The sequence below is a fragment of the Hyla sarda genome, unplaced genomic scaffold (genome assembly GCF_029499605.1).
Source record: "Hyla sarda isolate aHylSar1 unplaced genomic scaffold, aHylSar1.hap1 scaffold_2396, whole genome shotgun sequence".
In the NCBI taxonomy this organism is placed as follows: Eukaryota; Metazoa; Chordata; class Amphibia; order Anura; family Hylidae; genus Hyla; species Hyla sarda.
In genome coordinates this window covers 19,592-25,000 of record NW_026609082.1, presented here as the reverse complement: position 1 = coordinate 25,000, position 5,409 = coordinate 19,592, and positions in this window count along the sequence as shown.

The following is a 5,409-nucleotide window of genomic DNA, read 5'->3' as shown; positions in this document are numbered from 1 at the left end:
GAGTGCACCCTTCCCGGGTAAGCCCGTCCGGGAGGCCCCGGTGAGACCTCCAGCGGGCCTGGTTCTCCGCAGGGGGCCGAGGCAGGGCGCGTGCCCGGGCCTCGGTCCGCCTTTCCCGGGCGAGGGCACCCGGGGAAGGCACCGATTTCAGACACGGGCATTTGCCGGGTCGGTCTCGCATGCCGGGGCAGAGTTGCCTTCAAGCTAAAAATTGAGAGGATGCGAAAAAAAAAAAAATCGAGTTAATTCGGGTAGGGGGACGAGCCTGCCCACGTCCCCGGGCCAGGGTGCGCTCTTCCCGGGTACGCCCGTCCGGGAGGCCCCCGGGCGAGACTTCCGGGGGACCGGCCAAAGTCCCCCAGGCCCGGTCCTCCGCAGGGGGACGAGCCGGCCGGCGTACCTGGGCCAGGGTGCACTCTTCCCGAGTAAGCTGTCGCCGAAGGACGGGGGTAGAAGGGAAGCACGCGGTACCCCAAAGAGGACACCGGGAGGCGCCAGCGTTCAGCGAGGAGCCGCTTCCCGAGAAGGGGGACGAGCCTGCCGGCTTACCCGGGCCAGGGTGCACCCTTCCCGGGTACTCTCTTCCGGGAGGCCCCCGGCGGGACCTCCGGGGGGGGGGGAACGGCCAAGGTCCCCCGGGCCCGGTTCTCCGCAGGGGGAGGAGGCATGGCACGAGCCCGGGCCTCGGCGAGCCTTCCCCGGGCAAGGGCTCCGGGGAAGGCGGCGTTGGAAACTTGAGAGAGTTTGGAGGGCCAGTCTCGCACGCTAGAGCAAGGTTGCCCTGAGCATAAAATTGAGAAAAAATAAAATAAAAATTCCGCAGAGGTGGGGGGAGAGGTGGTCAGACTACCCGAGGAGGGCGCACCATAGCCGGGTATGCCCCCGCGGAGGGTCCCCTGTGAGACTTCCGGTGGGACTTTGAAAGAAAAAAAAAAATAAAATAAAATCAAAGCCCCCCCCCCTGGTTCTCTCGAGGGCACCCGGCCGGACGACTACCCGAGGAGGGCTCACCTCCCCTGGGCAAGGTCTCCGGAAGGGTCACCCGGACGACTTCCAGGCCTGACGATTATCTCGAAACCGAGAACCGCTATGAGAACAGATTCGAAGGCCGTATCCGGGTGACAGTTCCACGAGTCGGGCATGACAGAGTGGCACGCGTTCATAAAACTGCATAGCAGCATGGCGACCGGCTACCTCAGAACGGCCACCTGCCTGGGGATAGCAGGAGAGCGAGAAGCACGGCTGCTCTCTCGGGGTACGCCAGGGCCGAGCGCGGGCTCGCCTGCGGAAGAACCCCTGCCTTCTCCCACGGTGAATTCCGGGGGGGGGGGGGGGGAGACGGGGCCGGTTCACGTACCCGACCCGGGGCTTGCGCGGTCCCCGGGCAAAGCCTCCGGAAGGGTCCCCTTACACGCACAGACCCGGAGAGGCTAAAAGGGCGGGAGGCGCGGGTCCCTGTACCCAGGCAGGGCGCGCCGTCCTTGGGAACAGGATGGGCGACACGTACCCCTGACAGAATACGAGTCCCGGCTGTCAGCCCTGGGGGAGTCGTGAGTCCCTGTGCCCAGGCAGGGTCCACCGAACTCGGGCAATGCCTCTGGAAGGGTCCCCCGAAAGACTTCCGGGCCTGACGATTATCTCGAAACCGAGAACCGCTATGAGAACGGATTCGAAGGCCGAATCCGGGTGACAGTTCCACGAGTCGGGCATGACAGAGCGGCACGCGTTCATAAAACTGCATAGCAGCATGGCGACCGGCTACCGCAGAACGGCCACCTGCCTGGGGATAGCAGGAGAGCGAGAAGCACGGCTGCTCTCCCGGGGTACGCCAGGGCCGAGCGCGGGCTCCCCTGCGGATGGACCTCTGCCTTCTCCCTCGGTGAATGCCGGGGGAACGGGTCCGGTTCTCGTACCCGACCCGGGGCTGGGCGGTCCCCGGGCAAAGCCTCCGGAAGGGTCCCCTTACACGCACAGACTCGGAGAGGCTAAAAGGGCGGGAGGCGCGGGTCCCTGTACCCAGGCAGGGCGCGCCGTCCTTGGGAACAGGATGGGCGACACGTACCCCTGACAGAATACGAGTCCCGGTTGTCAGCCATGGGGGGAGCCGAGGGGGTCCCTGTGCCCAGGCAGGGTCCACCGAACCCGGGCAAGGCCTCTGGAAGGGTCCCCCGAAAGACTTCCGGGCCTGTCGATTATCTCGAAACCGAGAACCGCTATGAGAACTGATTCGAAGGCCGTATCCGGGTGACGGTTCCACGAGTCGGGCATGGCAGAGCGGCACGCGTTCATAAAACTGTATCGCAGCGCGGCGACCGGCTACCTCAGAACGGCCGCCTGCCCGGGGATAGCAGGGGAGCGAGAAGCACGGCCGCTCTCTCGGGTTACGCCAGGGCCGAGCGTGTGCTCCCCTGCGGACGAACCTCTGCCTTCTCCCTCGGTGAATGCCGGGGGGAACGGGTCCGGTTCGCGTACCCGACCCGGGGCCGGTCGGTCCCCGGGCAAAGCCTCCGGAAGGGTCCCCTTTACACGCACAGACCCAGAGAGGCTAAAAGGGCGGGAGGCGCGGGTCCCTGTACCCAGGCAGGGCGCGCCGTCCTTGGGAACAGTTGCAGCGGAACGGCCACCCGTGCCAGAGGGCCGGGACGTCGAGCGAGTCGAGCAACTTCGGCGGGCGGTCCGCCGAAGTCCCCCGGTCCCGGGGGTGATGCGCGCGTGCCCTGCCGGCACCCTCTTTGGACCGGAGGGGCCGAGCTATGGGCGTAATTTCTCGGTTTTTCATCCTCTGAAGGTCCCTCGATCGATCTGGCGAGGCGCGATCCGGCGGGGAGCGACCCTCTCGTTCGGCCGGGCTCCGGAGCCCGTGTCGGCGAAGGCGAGATGGTCTCGCTCCCCCTGACGCCGCATCGTGCCGGGGCTCGGGGGGGGGGGGGGCCCTTAGGGTATACCCCCTCCCGGCGGAACTCCCGCCGGGAAAGGGGTCGTCCCTCCCGGGAGGCGAGCTTGAGCGGCACGGAGCGGGCTCCCCCAGATGTGTCCGGAGAGAACGGCATCATTCGCAATATCCCCAGACGGTCGTTTCGACGCGCGATCCGGCGGGGACCGACCCCCTCGTCCGGCCGGGCCCCGGAGCCCGTGTCGGCGAAGGGTCTCGATCCCCCCGGTGCCGAGTCGCGCCACGGCACGGTCCGGAAGGCTATATCCGTCTTTGAAGGTCCCTCGATCGATCTAACGAAGCGCGATCCGGCAGGGAGCTAGCCACTCTGCGGAGCCCGTGTCAGTAAAGGCGAGAGGGTCCCCCTCCCCCCAGATGCCGCATCGCGCCGGTGCGGAGGCGGCGGCTGCCGCCAGATGCGCGACGAGGGGTCGGCGGTCACGAAGGGCACAGGGAGGGTGGCCGGGCGGTCCGGCAGGAAGCGCAACCGCGTCCCGGCGAGGGAGACCCAAGGCCCCAGGGCCTCTCCCCTAAGCCGCGGGCGTCGGAGTGCGCGCAGCGGGACCGCGCCTCGGCTGCCCTCCCTCGGCCTCCCTCGCGGAGGGGGGCCGAGCCGTCCCAGGAGACGCGCGAGCGGGACGGCTCCCCGACGGCCACCGTACCCCCCCGGAGAAAGGCAGCGGTGCCGCCGGGCGGGTGGGCGGACCCCGTCGGGCGGCCCGGCGGAGCTCCTTCGTAGGCTGAGCGTAAAATCGACAAAGTCCCGATCGACGTGTCCCTGCATCCCAAGCGCGGGTCCCTGCATCCCAGGCAGGGCGCGCCCACCCCGGGCACGGGATCCCGGAGCGGCGGAGGGGTCGGCGGTCCCGAAGGGCATAGGGAGGGGCGGCCGGGCGGTCCGGCAGGAAGCGCAACCGCGTCCCGGCGCGGGAGACCCAAGGCCCCTCGGGGTCCTCGAGGCTGCCCGCGAGACTCCGGTCCCGCGTCGGCGCGCCTCGCTCCCCGGGCCTCTCCCCTAAGCCGCGGGCGTCGGAGTGCGCGCAGCAGGACCGCACCTCGGCTGCCCTCCCTCGGCCTCCCTCGCGGAGGGGGGCCGAGCCGTCCCAGAACACGCGGGCGGGCGGGACGGCTCCCCGACGGCCACCGGACCCCGCCGAGCCCACCCCGGGCACGGGATCCTTGGAGAGCGGACAAACGGAGGAAGGCAGCGGTACCGCCGGGCGGGTGGGCGGACCCCGTCGGGCGGCCCGGCGGAGCTCCTTCGTAGGCTGAGAGTAAAATCGACAAAGTCCCGATCGACGTGCCCGGGGGGCTAAGCGCGGGTCCCTGCATCCCAGGCAGGGCGCGCCCACCTCGGGCACGGGATCCCGGAACCCGGAGCGGCGGAGGGGTCGGCGGTCCCGAAGGGCATAGGGAGGGGCGGCCGGGCGGTCCGGCAGGAAGCGCAACCGCGACCCGGCGCGGGAGACCCAAGGCCCCTCGGGGTCCTCGAGGCTGCCCGCGAGACTCCGGTCCCGCGTCGGCGCGCCTCGCTCCCCGGGCCTCTCCCCTAAGCCGCGGGCGTCGGAGTGCGCGCAGCAGGACCGCACCTCGGCTGCCCTCCCTCGGCCTCCCTCGCGGAGGGGGGCCGAGCCGTCCCAGAACACGCGGGCGGGCGGGACGGCTCCCTGACGGCCACCGGACCCCGCCGAGCCCAACCCGGGCACGGGATCCTTGGAGAGCGGACACCCGGAGGAAGGCAGCGGTACCGCCGGGCGGGTGAGCGGACCCAGTCGGGCGGCCCGGCGGAGCTCCTTCGTAGGCTGAGCGTAAAATCGACAAAGTCCCGATCGGCGCGTCCCCGGGGGGCTAAGCGCGGGTCCCTGCATCCCAGGCAGGGCGCGCCCACCTCGGGCACGGGATCCCGGAACCCGGAGCGGCGGAGGGGTCGGCGGTCCCGAAGGGCATAGGGAGGGGCGGCCGGGCGGTCCGGCAGGAAGCGCAACCGCGACCCGGCGCGGGAGACCCAAGGCCCCTCGGGGTCCTCGAGGCTGCCCGCGAGACTCCGGTCCCGCGTCGGCACGCCTCGCTCCCCGGGCCTCTCCCCTAAGCCGCGGGCGTCGGAGTGCGCGCAGCAGGACCGCACCTCGGCCACCCCCCCTCGGCCTCCCTCGCGGAGGGGGGCCGAGCCGTCCCAGGAGACACGCGGGCGGGACGGCTCCCCGACGGCCACCGGACCCCGCCGAGCCCACCCCGGGCACGGGATCCTTGGAGAGCGGACACCCGGAGGAAGGCAGCGGTACCGCCGGGCGGGTGAGCAGACCCCGTCGGGCGGCCCGGCGGAGCTCCTTCGTAGGCTGAGCGTAAAATCGACAAAGTCCCGATCGGCGCGTCCCCGGGGGGCTAAGCGCGGGTCCCTGCATCCCAGGCAGGGCGCGCCCACCTCGGGCACGGGATCCCGGAACCCGGAGCGGCGGAGGGGTCGGCGGTCCCGAAGG